This window comes from Macrosteles quadrilineatus, unplaced genomic scaffold (genome assembly GCF_028750875.1).
Source record: "Macrosteles quadrilineatus isolate MER2022 unplaced genomic scaffold, UCM_ALF_1.0 Scaffold_7__1_contigs__length_78375512, whole genome shotgun sequence".
NCBI lineage: Eukaryota > Metazoa > Arthropoda > Insecta > Hemiptera > Cicadellidae > Macrosteles > Macrosteles quadrilineatus.
The window spans coordinates 76,036,011-76,054,134 of NW_026542600.1; positions in this window are offsets into that span (position 1 = coordinate 76,036,011).

Below are 18,124 nucleotides of genomic sequence, written 5' to 3' on the forward strand. Positions count from 1 at the left end.
ATTTGGGTATAGTTACTAAACCAACGATAAATGAACAGTGGACAAATATTCATGTTGTTTAAAAAAAATGTTTTTAACTGACTATTGAATTTTACCTATGTTTAACCGCACTGATTAAGTCCTATATATTATTTAGGGGTTTCAATAAGGCATGTTTAACTTCAAAATTCAATTATCATATTTGAACTTATAATGCAAATGTGGTTTGCCACATATTTTGTAGACGAAAAGGTTACAAAAACGTAAAAACTAAAACTTGCCTTATTGATTAGAAATGTTGTATATAAACTATACAGCAATAGTAACATGTGTTTTGTGCATAACCAAGTCTAGTCATTATTTAAAGAAAACTAATGAAAATCTCACCCTGCAAATATTTCACGTTACAATCATAACAATATTCATAGAAGTATTCAAAACATCCATCTCACTTATTCGTCTAACTTATGAAAAATGTCTGCTCATCATATATTCTAAAAACCAATTTCTGCTCAACACATACGCACGAAACAAATCTACGCCTAACAAACTTGCAGCCTTCATCAAACAAATTGCCACAGCTGGCTCATATTGAGCTTAATACCAATTACTTCCTGATATATTACCATTGACTTAGATCATTCTGTTGTATCAACAACATATATTTCTAATAACATTATGTGATAAATTATATTTCAATCATAAAACGTTTAATGAAAAACTAACTCGGATTCTCATAGTAATGTGAGAGAATACAGTTATCTATGGTATAAGGTATGAATACAGTTATATAGGGGAGAGATTTAAACACAGACCGATTTAAGTACTATTCAAAAATATGTACCTAGTTTTGGGACTGTAATAGGAGACTCGGTTTTTGCAAACTCTGTCACACAGAAAATCTTATCTTGCATGGTAGGCATCTTACAACAACAGATGGTAAAACAAAATGGCTGCCCATTGTTACAATACCTTTTCGGTCGTTTACGAAACTATGATCAAAAACATTTGAAATTTCCTCATTTTAATGGTATATGTCTATCACATTTATACTTTTTTTTTACAAAGTCATGAAATTGGGTCCATATTTTTGAATAGCCCTGTATATTATTTAACGACTATGTATCTTCAAAGTCGAGTTTTGTAGATTATATACATTTATTTGTCGTTTATGTTAATAATGCGCTAAACTTTATGACAAAATTATAACAAATAGGCCTACTACTCAAAATCTTATTAAGGTCACACGTGAATTTTCAAACATCATTGATCAACATTGATGATAAAAATTATAAAACCAAATTATTACCAGTCCATTACAAACTATAATTGTTAACAAATTTTATCTGACACAGTAAACAAGTGTATTTATTTTGTGTTATGGACTAACCATTCTCTATCTCATAATTTAGTCAATGTAAGTGTCATGTTTAAAAAGGGGTGACTATTAACATGAAAGCATCATCACAGGTATATGTTAAACCATTTTATATAATGTACGAGTGATATCATAACCAATGATTGGGTGTTTACTCGTTATATCATAAGAATTCGTTTATATTTGATTCATCACCTACTTTAAATCCAGAGGGTGAAAAGACTACTAATTTTTAATAAAATAAATCGGCACATGGAAGTATAAATTCTCTAGTAAGCGTGACCTTTCTTATGATTTTTACTGATATTTTTAAACTTAGGATCTACTATTAAGAACACAACATTTTGTACATTTACATAGCCAAGGTTACTAATATCGACAAGTTTTAACTTTTAAACCCGGTAACAAAACAAATTATTAGTGTAAAAATGTCAATACTATGACCTCAATAACCCATGCAGCAAGATAACTTTATATGATATTTATCCCATAGTTGAAGAAAGGATATTTTGGTAGATACCCTAAAGTATCCGTGTTAATTTTCATAAAATATCTGGTAATTTTAATCCATGAACATTGGAAACCTTGTCCAATTGTTATTCTAAATTAAACCTGTAGGTATATATAGTCAATGATTAAACATAAACACTTGCAGTTGTGGACATTTAAAAATATGATTCAGAAATAATGGTTCCAACAGCATGTGAAACATAGGATTTCACTTTACTGAGTATTATTGTCAAGAACAGAATAAAATATGGTAAAATATTCCTATGATTATTCCGTGGTTTATTCTTCAGTCATTGGTAAAATATAATTTAAAAAATGTGTAGTATTTATAGTATATACCTAACAAACATATATTTTAACACAAGAGAATCCTTTTAATATTATAAATGTTTAAGCAAAATAAAACTTTAATCATTGCATTATTGAATACTCAGATAAAATTATTGCTGGGGTTACTAGAGATATACACATGAGTACCAAGTTGTATATAATAAAATCTGAAGCACGGGATATTTCATATAATGCGATTATGTCTAGGATATTGTATAAGCTTACATCAACAAAACTTAAATCTATTTCAATCAGTATTATATTATGGATATGTCTTGTTTTGTTTGTAAAACAGATCTTTAAAAACAATCCACCTTAAATAATAGGCCTAATTATAAAACACATAGCTATTGTAAAAGAACTGGATAACATACAGATTTGTGAGTTGATCATACAGATTGTATCTGTGTCCAAAGATCAAAGCAAGCCCATTATAATTAAATCTGACTTTTTTGGAATTTTTATAACTAAAATTAGTTTGGCGTTCGTTCTTTATTTCAGGTTGTGAGATACTTTTACGATACAAAGGCTTGTATTCTTGCTATTAAAAAAATTGCAAACACGTTGAAATTTGAGATGTAATTGAATGCTAGATCAGAACTGTTAAGTTGGCCATATTTAATCTTTCGTAGTTAGCGTTTAAACCCGAAAGATACTCCATTTAAAATCATTTAAACCATTAAACTTTTACAAAAAAATATCATTTAAATTATATTGGATGAGTTTTAATTGTCCCCCCAACTTTGTTCTACATTTTTTCAAATATAAATCCCAGACCACTTCCAAACATTGTTGAGTAGTAAGTACTTCATTTTGACAAGGAGGTCATTTCCGGCCGCCATCTTGGATCCGCCATATTGGATGCAAAATATTTTTTTAAAACGTAAAGGTGGGGTTGTGACCCATTATTTCGAACTAGATTTTTACCTTAAATTACAATGCCGCAAACCGTTTTTAAAAATCTTGATTCATTCTAAAGTGATGGGGCTTTTTTAAAACTTTATTTTTAGCCCATTTTAACATTGTGCATTTACAAACTAAGACCATAATGTCAAAATAGTGTTAGATAAAGATAAGTATACACTACCAGTTATTGTAAACCTATTTTCAATTATTTATGACTGATGTATTTTTTGGGCCGCCATTTTGGATCCGCCATTTTGAAATGGGATCAATTATTTTAAATATGAAGGGTGTGTTGTGACCCCTCATTTTGAACTACTTTTTTAAGCTAAACTCAATGCCGCAATCCATTTTTTGTTATCAAGTTTTATTTATGAAATATTGCAATATTTTTGTTAAAAATGTTAATATTTCAAAATCAAAATATGAAAATGAAAAATGGATCATGGAATTGAATTCAGCTTAAAAAAGTAATCCGAAATTATGGGTCACAACACCCCTTTTTTATTTAAAATAATTTATCACATTTATAAATGGCGGATTCAAGATGGCGGCCGAAAAAAATACATCATTCATAACCAAGTGGAAATAGGTTGGCAATGACTAGTAGTGTATACTTATCTTTATCCAGTACTATTTTGAGATTATGGTCTTAGTTTGTAAATACACAATGTTAAAATGGGCTAAAAATAAAGTTTTAAAAAGTCCTCATAACTTTGGTATGAATCAAGATGTTTATAAACGGTTTGTGGCATTGTAATCAGGGTAATCATCTAGTTCGGAATAGTGGGTCACAACCCCACCTTTATATTTAAACAAATTTTGGAGCCAATATGGCGGATCCAAGATGGAGGCCGGAAATGACCACCTTGTCAAAATGAAGTACTTACTACCCAACAATGTTTGGAAGTTGTCTGGGATTTATATTTGAAAAAATAAGATGGGGGGACAATTAAAACTCACCCTGTATATATTAAACATGTTCATATTAAAATATCTATTTCGATATAGCTTAAAATATATAATCTCTGCAACTAGATGGATAATAATTATTTCCTAATGTTAAGTTTTAGATGGTAAGTTAAGCGTCAGTCACGTGTGCACTTCTTATTATCAAAACAATATTTTGATTAGTAAACGTATAACGGTAGAAGCTTTGTGATAGCATTCTCCACAAGCTGGAATGACGTCGAAGGAATGCCTAACCCCACCAAGGAATGAGGTTCTGGAATGTCGGTTATAGCTTGTCTTATCTGATATACACATGAGTACCAAGTTGTATATAATAAAATCTGAAGCACGGGATATTTCATATAATGCGATTATGTCTAGGATATTGTATAAGCTTACATCAACAAAACTTAAATCTATTTCAATCAGTATTATATTATGGATATGTCTTGTTTTGTTTGTAAAACAGATCTTTAAAAAACAATCCACCTTAAATAATAGGCCAACACATATAGCTATTGTAAAAGAACTGGATAACCTACAGATTTGTGAGTTGATCATACAGATTGTATCTGTGTCCAAAGATCAAAGCAAGCCCATTATAATTAAATTTGACTTTTTTGGAATTTTTATAACTAAAATTAGTTTGGCGTTCGTTCTTTATTTCAGGTTGTGAGATACTTTTACGATACAAAGGCTGTATTCTCGCTATAAAAAAAATTTTTAAACACGGTGAAATTTGAGATGTAATTGAATGCTGGATCAGAACTGTTAAGTTGTCCATATGTAATCTTTCGTAGTTAGCGATCAAACCCGAATAATACTCTATTTAAAATCATTTAACTCATTAAACTTAAAAAAAAATATTATTTAAATTATATATGAAACATGTTCATATTAAAATATCTATTTCGATATAGTTTAAAATATATAATCTAGGTGCAACTTGATGGATAATAATTATTTCCAAATCTTAAGTTTTAGATGGTAAGTTAAGCGTCAATCACGTGTGGACTTCTTATTACCAAAACAATATTTTGATTAGTAAACGTATAACGGTAGAAGCTTTGTGATAGCATTCTCCACAAGCTGGAATGACGTCGAAGGAATGCCTAACCCCACCAAGGAATGAGGATCTGGAATGTCGGTTATAGCTTGTCTTATCTGATATTGAGACTGAAATATTAATTTTATTAAACGTACGTATATTTTTCAACGTACAGCTTAAAGGTGTTATTTCTGACTACTGATGTAAAAAATTGCAGTACAATTTCACGCACTCTAAATTTGTATAATTAATTTCACAAACAAGCTTCGCTATGGAACTTCTTAATGATACACACTCGTACGCTCGGCATTGTACAAGATTACCTGCTTAGTTTATCTCTGGGGCAACGATAAAGAGTGGAAATTACTCATCAGTTTGAAACTTCTGTGGCATAATTTTGAGATCTATTTTGGAAGAAAATCTTTTTGATGATGAAAGCCTATTTATCACTTTACATTTCGTGTGTGTGTGTGTAAAAATAATATATTTCAAAAGGATGTAGAAGTTATACACGTAAAAGTAATATGTATTACAGCCTATAAAACCATTATTTTTTTAAATACACATAATTTCCTTATTCCAAATAATTTACTGTTATAATGTTCAGTAACAGTCGTCAAATGTTTGTTTTGACTGATAAATGCAGTTGCGAGTTGTGTATGAAGTAAAGGCAAAGCCGAGCATTCTCATCGAGGCATTCGCAGCGAGCTGCCTCGCACTGTGGATACCCGGCTTTAGATTCTTGACCAATGGCTGCGGATGTGATATATCTTAGAGTTTGTATTGTATCTATACTAAATTTTCTATACAGAGCTTAATCAGCTCTATGATTTGTTTCGGTTGAATAGGGTGAATCAGACCACCCGTGGACAACGGTTTGTCCTAAAAAGTCTTAAAAAACTACCTTTTTTTTATTGAAAATCTGCCATTTACAAATTTGTTTGTGGGTTACAGATTTGAAATGCCATTTAAGGCACTTATCTTTCAATGTTGGTATCATTAAAAGTAAAAATATATGTCGGAAAAGTAATTTTAAAATAAAAAAAAACACGTCGAAAATCCAAATCATTTAACACATTTTAAAAGTAGGGCGGTGAAGGAGTGTGATTTTCGAAAAATGCCAAACAGTATCTTGTAGAAAACTGTATTCCTGTATCATGAAAATGCTTACAAATCTTTGCTATTTTCGAGTTATAGCCTTAAACAATGTTTTTCTAAAAAAAGGGGGGATTTAAGGGGATTTTTGGCGGGGTTGTAATTTGGAAACTTTTTTTAGGTTATCTGGGTGGTTTGGGACCGAGACGGACACAAGCTTCAGATCCCTAGCTATTCTAGAAGTGGGTAACATTGTATACATGTGTATACCTGATCAGTGAGTTAAACAAGTGGCTGTATATCGCGTTAAAGTATGTGCAAGGGTGGACTGATTCACTCTTTATATTGTTATTTTAATTTAAATTCAATATTTAAAATGAATGAATACTGTAGCATTCTATCCGTTATATTAAAGTAACAAGTAAAATAATATCACTGAAACCAACCTCGAAGGGGGAAATCTTTCTTTCGTACATTATGCATCAGTAATAATACATAATGCAGCAGTGGAATACCAGTAAATCGCATTTGAGACGGGATTTTCAGACCCGGATCTTCAAATTCGTAAGTCTGAAATGGTCTGTTAAATGAAACAACTTAAATGTATACTTTTCCATTTTATAAATACATTTATGTTTTGTTTTCGGTTGAATAAGAATTGCTTAAGTGTGCAAAGTTTGGATATATGTGCCAAAGAGGCATATTCGAGGGATTTAACTTCCTACAAAACAAATTGTTTCCAGTATATAATATGAGTATCGTTTGAACAATTGTTACTTATATCTCTGAATAGTCACTAGGAAACACGTGTATACTTACAATGTAACTAAGTTCTGCGTAAAAAATAAGTTCTTGACCAGTGCCATTACGTGTAAAAATATGTTTTCGCCATAATATGCATACAAACATTGGAAAATTTAACATTAGCATTATGGAATGTCATTCTGCTTTATGGTTTGTTCATTATCGGAAATAAAATAATGGTAACATATGTTTAAACATACAAAAATAAATTAACAATCAGATTGATACCACATATTATACTACAAAATTAATAACAAATTAGGTAAATGTGGAGTGGTGAAAAGTAAGTAAATTTACCCATGACCAAGGCCAACGACATCTGCATCAACATCCTTTGCCGTTATAATTACGGCGATATCGTCCGCATACTCAACGAGAAGAGTCTCCCGAGGTATTTCCATTCGTAGAACCCCGATGTTCCACAGGTCAGGTCCAATAATTTACCCCTGAACTGCACCGTTGTTATATCTCTACGCATCAATCCGTCAGCTGTGATGAAACCAATGAACTTAACAAGAAGAAAGTAGTACTTCAAGTTACAAATATTCATGATGAGAAGAGAGACTCTCCAATTCTTGGGTTTAAATATTGTCTAAGTTTAAATTTAATAAACAAAGTTGGTATTGTTGCTAATGATTTGACAGTTTTAGAAGACAGAGCAAAGTATAAAACTTATAACAATTGATTTTCGTATTAGGTGCATATCCTGTAATTATATGTTAAATTCTTTTGTCTCATTATAAGAAAAGTCCAATCGACTAACTTATTTAATACAAACATATTCTATTAGCATAGTAAAATGTCTAAAATTAATGGGGATATTAGTATTTCTATAGCTAACCTCTCACCAAGGACTAGTCAATAGTGTGATGTTAGAAGATAACCCTAGTGCGCACTGCCTTGCCCTTCCACAAGGGCCTGGTCTGAAATCCATAAATGTATGGTTTATTGTTGGTCCTCAGAAAACCATGTTTGTTCGAGGGTTGTTACAAATAACTCACCACTCGACCACACCCCTGAAGGTATTATAGTTCAATATAACAACTTCTTTGCATGGTATCCGTTTTTGAATGCAATTATCAAGTAAATGCAGGTGTTTACAATGCGTGAGATCTACAATAATTTATTGGTTAGGGCTTGGTTGTAGAATAATTATGTAGTCAGTTCAAAATACAGTCCAAAATAAAATTGAAACATAATAATACAACGAAATGTTTCAAATATATTGGTTAAGTCATGGTTATTCTTTATGTTTCAAGATACTATGAAAGGTATATATTTTATTTGGGCACACTTGCATGGAAGACTAAATACATTTAATATCAGTCAAATTGTAGGTTTGAACTTATTAAACTTTATTAAATTTATTAAGTTTATCAAAGATATGCATGAAGACTGAAGAACCAAAGGGTCAAATATTCTTTTAGTGATAGACATTTTTAAGGTTATGATCGTTCATGCTTAAGTCAATTTAACACTCGTATTTTCGTAGCAGTAATGCCATATATCATTGACTACGACATATTATATGCTGGTAAAATACAATAGCTTTGCAAATTACTTTATACAAAATAAATGAGCTTAAGCTTATACGACGAGCATAAGAAAACCTGTTCACTTAGTTTATGCTAGCTTAGTTGAGACATGTACATAAAATCAAACCGTATTTCCACAAATAATAAATACACCAGATAAAGAGCTTAATCCCCAACTCCATCTTAGGTGGCGAAATTATCTCTTGAAAAGTTTCCGTCGTAAATCTTACACTGTAAAATAAAAGTTGTTAGATGTGTCACAGCCGTCCACGGTTAATTGTTATATATCATATTGTGAATTTAAAGAAACTCCAATTGTGTGACCAACTCATTCAAGGTGAATAGTAATAATAGTAGTAATAATTTACCGTCTAATCATTACAAGATTTAATATGCGCTAAATAAAAACATGAATTATTCTGTCATACAACACTTTCATATTTACATTAAACATATTACATTGAAGGTATATTTCAAAAATATATTTCAAAAACATCCCCAACACATCCTGAACGAAAAGTCCTCATTTGAATATAATAGAATGTATGAAGCAGTCTTAAACATCGACGAGATCATATTAACAGCTGATAGCTCTAGGGGGAAAGTGGGGAGAGGAAGACACGGAGTCAGTCTAAACCATTTACTATGTATACATACAGGTATAGTCAATGGTCTAAACCTATTCCCTGTACCCACCACTATGTAGTAAAGTTCTAAGGCTATACAATTAGTTTATTGTTTGTGTTCACGTGTATCTGTTACGAGTTTTGTAAGACTTATAACGACCTCCGAGAGGCGGTATCAAAAAACTGACAAATTCTTTCTCCCATTAGCTTGTCAAAATCCCTAACTATGGTATTTTGTGGGGGGAATCACAAAAGCTGCAATTACTTGTGAACTTGTGTATGTAATTGTTTACAGCATGGGAAGCTGTACCATTTTGTTTCGAGGTAAAAGGACAATAACACATTAAATTGTATTTAAAACTGTTAGGGCCGTTTTTAAATACATTATGACTTGTTACAACTGTATACTTAGTTTCGGGACGATATTTTATATAGCTTTTGACAAATAAATGTATAATAAACACACAACAAATTGTGAACTTCTCCGTAACAAGGAATTTAAAAAAAACCTTCATTCTTCATTTTGATATTTCGACCCAATAAACCTATTCCTGAATTCGTTGTACTTACTTACGGGGCACCCTGTATAGGGGAAGAAATTGAATATACATAGCGATTGAATAGTGTTTTAGGTGAGTAAAATAAACTACATCAGACGTATATATCGACCGTTGTTGTCTATCATTGCGTGTGTAGGCTATTTGAAATATTCATTGGTCCAATTTAAAATGATATGCTAATTAAGAAAAAAACGGCATTTTTAACAGTTACGTCCGTAATTCAAAAAGTTAAGAAACTTAAAGTAAGCCATTTGGGAACAGGCATAAAACAGTTTTGTTGATTTATACCCGCATTAACGAAGATAAACAAACAGCACCTGCCGCAATGTTAACCTTTTAATTAAAATATGGACCGTGACTTATAATAGCACTGGCTGTGGGATTAAGAAAAATCAACTATTTCATTGAAATTGTTTCTCAATCTTTCGTGGTTATAAAAAGACAAACTCAAATTTGTTTGTTGTTAACTCTATATCTCTTTGATTAACCACGACTCTTAGCAAATTTATTATGTCTTTAGTTGATTTTTAAAAATCGATTTATACATAATATATCAACATTTCCCCCGTATTTTGTAGCACGGTAATGCTGGGTTTTGCTAAATACTTTGTAATACGAACAACGTAGAAATCATAGGTTTAAGGGCTGGACTACACGAGCGTATGAAACGCCGCCGACCGTCTGCTTTTTTTGCAGAGCCAATAGCTTTAATGATGTGGACTACACGGGCGTTTTGTCTGCCTGGTGAGGACGCGTAATTCAGGCGTTCGGCAGATCTAACGCATCTGGATGCGTAAAATACGCGGGCAGATCGTCGGCTCGCCGGACTACACGTAGCGGCAACTAGCATTTCTCCTGCGCGTTGGTCCCATCACTTTGGCAAGTCCAATTCTGCACTACTTGTTGTAATTGGAGTCGTCTGATTTTTTTTGTGCCTCAATATTTGTATTTGTTTTGCTGAAAAAATTGTCTGAGTACATTCTGTTACTAAACAACTTGATAATGTTGGGTTTTGGGTTTGACTACCAACGCCTCTTTGCACGACGTTTCTTCTTAACAGCCTTCAACAACAGCATACCAGCTACACATCCAACCTGTCCAGTATCGTTTCCATTGGAACGGTCCAAATGTCAGTCACATTGGGCGAGCACAGTCGGCGGCGTTCTATACGCTCGTGTAGTCAATGCTCTTGCGTTCAATACGCTGCTGATTGTCGGCTTCATGTAGTCCTAGACATTTTTGCGCGTACTATCGGCGGCGTTTCATACGCTCGTGTAGTCCGGCCCTAAGCGAATCTACCCATTGGGAAGAAGTTTTTGCCGTAGGTGGCAAGGAATGACCTAGACCCAGGGCCGATTTACTTTTACATTTTGATGTCCAGAGGCCAAAAACACTATTCGTAATAATTTATATACTTGTGTTTGTGTGTGTGCGTGCGCGTGCTCGTGAACGAGATAACTCGAGCCATTTTTTGGGTCCAATTTTGTGTGACATTTGGTATGAATGTGTATAGATGGATATACTTGATTGAGATCGCAAACCAGCAAATCGGGTCATGGGAACGGGGTGTTATAGGGTATGGAAGATTTTTTTATTTGAATTTTGACTCTCAAATAATAGATATGTCCAATCTTCATCTCAGATTTTATATGTTGAAGCATTGTAAAGGTTACAAAGGAAATACCAATAATCTGTACATATTAAATTCCCTTGTTATGGAGAAAAAAACTGTTGTTTGCTTGTTTATGGTTATATTTTGATTAAGTTAGACAAGAGTAAGTTATTTTGATTTATGTATATATTTATATTTATAATTACCTATACTAATACAATTTGATTAAAACACTTTTTCCCCGTAGCAGCAAACCTTCTATAAGTATTCGATAAGTCTGATCTTATTTAAATGTGGAATAAATAAATCATGTTTATGGGAACACTAAAAATTCAACCAGGGTAATATTAAACTTCGCATAGACTCAGTACAGAATTTCTCAATATTCACCAAGAACTAAACAACCATTATGTAAAGCATAACAAATATTTGTTTTGAAGTCTTTTTGTACAATTACGGGTTACGGACAAAATTCTAAACATTGTATGTTTAGTATGTTTTTGTGTGTTATGTTTTAAAATACTTTTTTATGAACTCATGTGATGAAGATAAATCGAAAAAGGTATACAGGGAGTAATTAAAATGTTAAGGGAAATAAAAAAAAACATACAAATTAGCAGAAACAAACCTTAAGATTAAAAGCAGCCAAAACTCGTCATCTATCAATAATTTCGAAGCATTTCAGTATTCCCAGTATTGTCCGAGCGTTGCTGCATTTCACTGATCTCAGCACTTGATATTCCATCAAACTGCGGTAGTTTGTTGTTCCCTAGTGAATAAACAACGAGTCTATCGCGATGTCACATCGGAACATAAAACATTTATGACTTCAATTCCGCATACACAGATCAGTCTATATAAAAATAACGTACCTACAACCGATATAAGACATCCACCCAATCCATTTTAGTAGATAGCCCACTATAGGGAATCACAAGGAGAATGTATAACTAGCCGTTTCATTAATCTTAAGTTTTAGTAGTACTTAAAATATACTGAATTGAAACCCGATGAAAATCATTAGTCTATATATTAACTCTTAAACTCACAGTTACGCTAACATGCACTGTGTTAATTATATAACTAGGGGGGCCTGTACGTTTTGCATGAAATAAGATTGAATTAAAATGAATTAATTCATTTACACAAGATAGAAACGAATCCATACAGTTTGTTAAGTAACGAATATAATGCAAGTTATGAAAATTCATGGATTTGCACTGTTTGCCACTCCCTTTTTTAACAATCCTTGCAGCATAAAAAAACGTTGCCAACGGGGACGCATGCTTTGGATGTTTTTGTAGAAAAAGCTAGACGTGAAAAATGCGGAACGAGCGGAACAAGGAGCAAAATAGAAACAACCCTCACTGGTTAGACTCGTGTGAAATAGAAAATACCCCCGTCACAGCAAACCTGCAGACTAAGCGAATTTCCATTTACCTGGCTGGATTTCTACTAAAATATACCATGAAATTTGTCAGATTTATTTCCTATTTAAATACTATAAATTTTAATGGGTACCTAGGTTTGCTGCTACAGGGAAGGTATTGATGTGTGTTTTTATTGAAATGTTGATAGCTTAGTATGAAATAAACAAATTTGCCAATTTTGATTAAAATATATTCATAGATAAGTAAACTACAACAGTTTTCATTTTCTCCATAAGAATAACATAAGAATTTTTAATTACACTATGTTTGGATTTTCCCACGACCGTTAGTCATACAACAACGCTTCAATATACAAAATTATTTCTTTTTTGAGCTCTACAAAATGGTCTGGAAGGAAATAGTGAAATTTTATGTATTTAGAGTCAAAAGTGGGTAAAACAAATTTTTATCCCATAAACCCCCCCCCCTAACCCCCCGTTCCCATAGTTCGATCATGCTGGTTCGCGAACTCGTTCGAACAAACGTAGGTTTACCAAATTTCGTCAAAATCGGATAATTTTTGCTCAAGTTATCGCGCTAACGGACACACATATATATATGCATTTGAACGGAGGGTGTTTTTGGCCTCTGGGAACCTCAAAATGAAAAAGTAAATCGGTCCCGGGTCCAGGACTTACCACGAGTACTACGGTAATAGCTTATTCCCTATATGGGAAATTCGATAAAAGGAAATATTGACCAGGATAATATTCCAGCTCTATGTAATATTTTTTATAGTATCAACTGGGAGACGATCTATTCCGCCTCATATGCCACAAATGCCTTCACTTTCTTCTCAGATCTTTTTCAGATGGAGTTAGACTCTGTTTTCCCTGTTAGAACATCCAAAAATAAGTCTAAAGACACTAGGTCTAAGTTCTTCAAACTCAGCATCTAAGAAGTGGTAAACTCCGGAATTAAGCAACCTGCTCTCTAAAGCCGGGTTTTCCTAGGCGCGGAAGTGGAGAGCGGAGAGAGGAACCCGGAGAGCGGAGAGAGGAACGCGGAGAGCGGACCCCACTTGTCTTAGGTAATTTAATGTTACTGTTTTCCTAGAAGCGGAGCGGAACACCATGTTAATCTCTTTTCCGCTCTCCGCGTTCCTCTCTCAGCTCTCCGCTTCCGCGCCTAGGAAACCCCAGCTTAATGGTTATAGTATATGACCAATACATATCGACCCATGACCCTGCTTTGAAAACCAAATATTTCTCTCTCTACACTAAAATAAAGTAAGATTACAGCTCTAAAGTTAAAACTTCCAAAAAAACTCTCTAACGCTCAAGCTATTCTCAACTCCCCCCCCTGCAAAGCCTGATGGGACATAATAAACCAACACAGATCCTCCAGTCATGCTCCGGCATCTCCATCGTCGCCAGATGACTTCAACGACTAGTACTACGGTAAGTAGTACTGCAACAGAGGTAAGTTGGAGATTATTTCATCTGCTATGCTAGTGAAATAATCTCCAACTAACCTCTGTTGCAGCAAACTACAGTAGTTGACGACCTCGCTGATCTAACCCCCACTAACTTTTTCAACAACTGTACTAAGGTGAGTGAGTCTGACTTAATAAAATTAGTCTCTAGTTTTAAATATTCTCATAGTCAAGACGTAAATGGAGTCTCAACCCACATCCTACAGTTAGTAATCAAGCAGCCTAAACCTGCCCTAAATAGGCCTATAGGGTGTAAACCTGTGGCCTTTTTAGTAAACAGCTGATTGTCTGAAGGAGTTTTCTTACACCAGGGGGGGAGGTGTCCTTGGTCTTCTTTGTTTTCTCGTTGTTAATGTTTCAATGTTTTAATATGTAATGTAAATAGACGCAATCTATCCAACCTTGTTGGTCAAAGATGAAGAAACCATGTATTCAAGTAAGTTAGTATTCATTATGAAATGTGATATTGATTAAAGGTTGTTAGGCCTATACTGCACATCATTTTATAGCCTATTTAATGGACGAGTTTTTGATGTTATTAGATATTTTCAGTGAAGCTGTGGGACCTATAAATAAAGCTAAGAGTGATAATTAAATTTTTGGCTCAGTCAAATATATTAACTTTGAAACTAAAACAAGTAGAACCACATACAACACCTCAATGTTAATTATTGTTATTGTACATTTGATGAAGAATTCAAAAATGACCATTAAATCAACAATAAATGTAATTTGAACATAGTAATATAAGTTTGTAATAACAACTACCAGTATTGTTTATCTTAATTCATATTATATCCTATTCCTCTTAAGTTGAGAACCCCAAATAGCTATAATTACTATTACATATAACACTGAAGGTATTTGAACCGGTGAAGTGGAATAATGTTCGAGGAAACAATCTAGCACACAAAAAGATTTAAGATCTCCAAGAAGGAGTTTCATGCAATCCATCTTACAGAAGGTTGATTGCCTGTGGTTTTTATACTGAAGTCTTTAAATAAAACATGACTGAAGATTTAACTGATTTTGGTTTAGGTGGGCTAGGTTAAGGTAACAATATCAACTCCTCTGTAACCCTGTAACTGTTAAATAATGAGGCAGTGTTGCTGAGGCAATAACAGGAAAAGATTTAAAGGTCAATTTAACCACTTCATCGATACATGTGTATTTAATTTAAGATCAACAAATTAATTCTGAACGTTCAAGTTATTTTATAATAGAAGTAACTAATAAGTTTTCCAGACAAAGCAAAACTTCTATGAAGCTGAAAACAAGCTTGGGGCACTTTTCGAACAAGTAAGCTATGTGACCTGCACAAGTTACTTCGTCTTACCTTTAGGGTTACAGGGGAGTTGATATTGTTACCTTATAATCATTTTGGTAATTATGGCTTCATTTTTAACAATCATGAAGTTCTTTGTTTTTGGTTACAATACATAACGTGTTCCTATTTTTTTCCGTAGAATTATTCAGCTAAATTAAAATGGTTTCCTAAAGTAAATACACAGCGAGAATCACAAAAATTGCAATAACTTGCCAACCATTATATTTAAATAATCAATTTAAAAAATAACCATTATTTTTACAGCATGTCATTTTATTCGCAATTAAAAGGATCATAACATGCTAAAAAGTAATCAAAATCGTAAATTCCGTGTTTGTGAAAACCAGGTTTTACATTATTTTATGAGAAAATCACTATTAAAATCTAAATAAAAAATTAAAAAATCCCAACTGATAAGACTAGTACTGGCATAACAAATTCCTTGAAATTCGGGCCAGTGTGTAGTCTGTAGTGAGTCACATCCGCTCACACAAAGTAATCACTTCAAATCTTCAGAAACCACTTTTTTGGGTCAAGGGAATCCATGACTAATATTTCTACCTAAAATGTTGTCGAAAACAATACCTTCTCCCTATACAAAGCTAAATGCCCGTACCACAGCAATCCTGCTGACTAAGCGAATTTCCATTTGCCTAATTTGGATGACCACTGAAACGTTCTCTTAAATATGTTAGATTTATTCCCCATCCTGGTCATTAAAACTTGGAGGATTGTATTTGAAGATTCTGAATCAACAACTTGACAGATTTTCATGATTTATCTTTTGAAATAAAGATAATTTTGAAAGGAAGGGAACGTCGAAGCCATATTTTTAATTTTTGGTTTCAGTTTTTTTATATTTATTTATTATAGTTGTTTTGAATCTTGAAATAATTACCAGAAATGATAAAATAATTATTTCACAAACAGATTAGTAGGCTTCTTTATTTATTCCAAAGTCTTAACTCAACCTTTTTAACAATTAAAATTCAATAGGCTACAAAATATTTAACATGTGATAAACCAAAACACAGTAGTTTAGAAAAAATATAACAGTCAGATCAAAAGGAAAATCAATGAAGTGAAAACATATTCAATAAAGCTCACAACATCCTCCCCCCATTTAAAATTGCTAAACAATTATGTGCAATTTTAAATCAGTAAAATCGCTGGGGCACTTTTACTTCTCTTCCACATCTGGTTTTCTTCTTAGCGAAATCAAAGACTTCGTTTTCAACTACTTCTTCTTCTTCAAGTGGTTTATTTTCTTTCATACACTCTTTTTCACAAGCTGTGATTTCTAATGGAAAAAAGTCTTTGTAGTGGTCTTGTCAAAATACCATTTCCAGTTTTTAGTCTTGCGACTCTGGAGAATCCATCTCTTCCTGGATATACATCTTGTACCAACCCCAAAGGCCATCTTATTCGTTTTGTGTTATCATCTCCTATCAATACAACTTCTTTAATAATGGGTTCTCTACTTCTCTTGTTTTTTCCATCGTGAACGAGTGTAGCCAAATACTCTTTCTTAAACCTGTCTCTTAGTGATCTTCTTAATTTGTTTATATAACGTACTCTTTTATTCAAACTTAGACACTCCATTTCATCCAAATCGGGTAATTCAACTGTTGATGTTGGTTGTAAGAATAAGGCTGGAGTTAATGGTTGTAAACAGTCATCATCATTCGAAAGATAAGTCAAAGGTCTTGAATTTACAGTTGCTTCACAATCACACAAAATTGTTAAGAGTTCTTCCTGCGTGACTGAGGAATTTCCCAAGTTTCGTTGTAAAATTTCCTTTACCACTCCAATAAGTCGCTCCCTCCATAAAAATCTTAAAGCGTCTCGGTCACTTTCTGTTAAACATACTTGCAAGAAAGCTTTCTTAATATCTGAAATAACGCCGATTGGGTGTTTTCTAAACTTCATTAGAAGAGCTGGAATTAGTTCTATTAAATTAGGTCCCTTTTCCAAACAAGAGTTAAGAGAATTATTCCCTCTACTATCGACTGCAAAAGCATCAAAGACTGGTCGAACCTTGGTAGTCAAACTGGATTCTTTGACCACAGCGTGATGAGGTAAGTAGTGTACAGGTCTATCAGTTACAGAGGACTCAACAACCCTTTCAATAATGTTTGAATTTAACCACTCTGAAAATACCTGATCATACTCATTAAACTTTTCTAACTTAATCAACTTCTTGGTCACTGCATGTAGTCGCTTCTCGGCTGTAACTTTGTTGTCCATAAGCTCTGGATGGCCTTCAATCCATGGAAGAGTCACCTCGTACCTATTTTCACTATTTACTACAATAGTTTTGTTAAAATGCTCCAAGACATCTGATGCATTCGCCTCCTTTGTTTTACTACCTGATGGATCAGTGATGCCCATAACATCTAAACGCCATAGATCTGAAATGTCCATTTTTGCAAAACAACTAATGCTAATGCTAATAAGTGACTGGTTACTTTTTCCACATTGTCCCATTACTGTCCATCCTAACACAGTCTGAACAGCAACCAGAGATTGATCTAGCTGTTCAATTTTACCTGTGAGAAGTTGGCCCAAGATATCAGCTCCTAGTAGTAACTGTATTTCTTC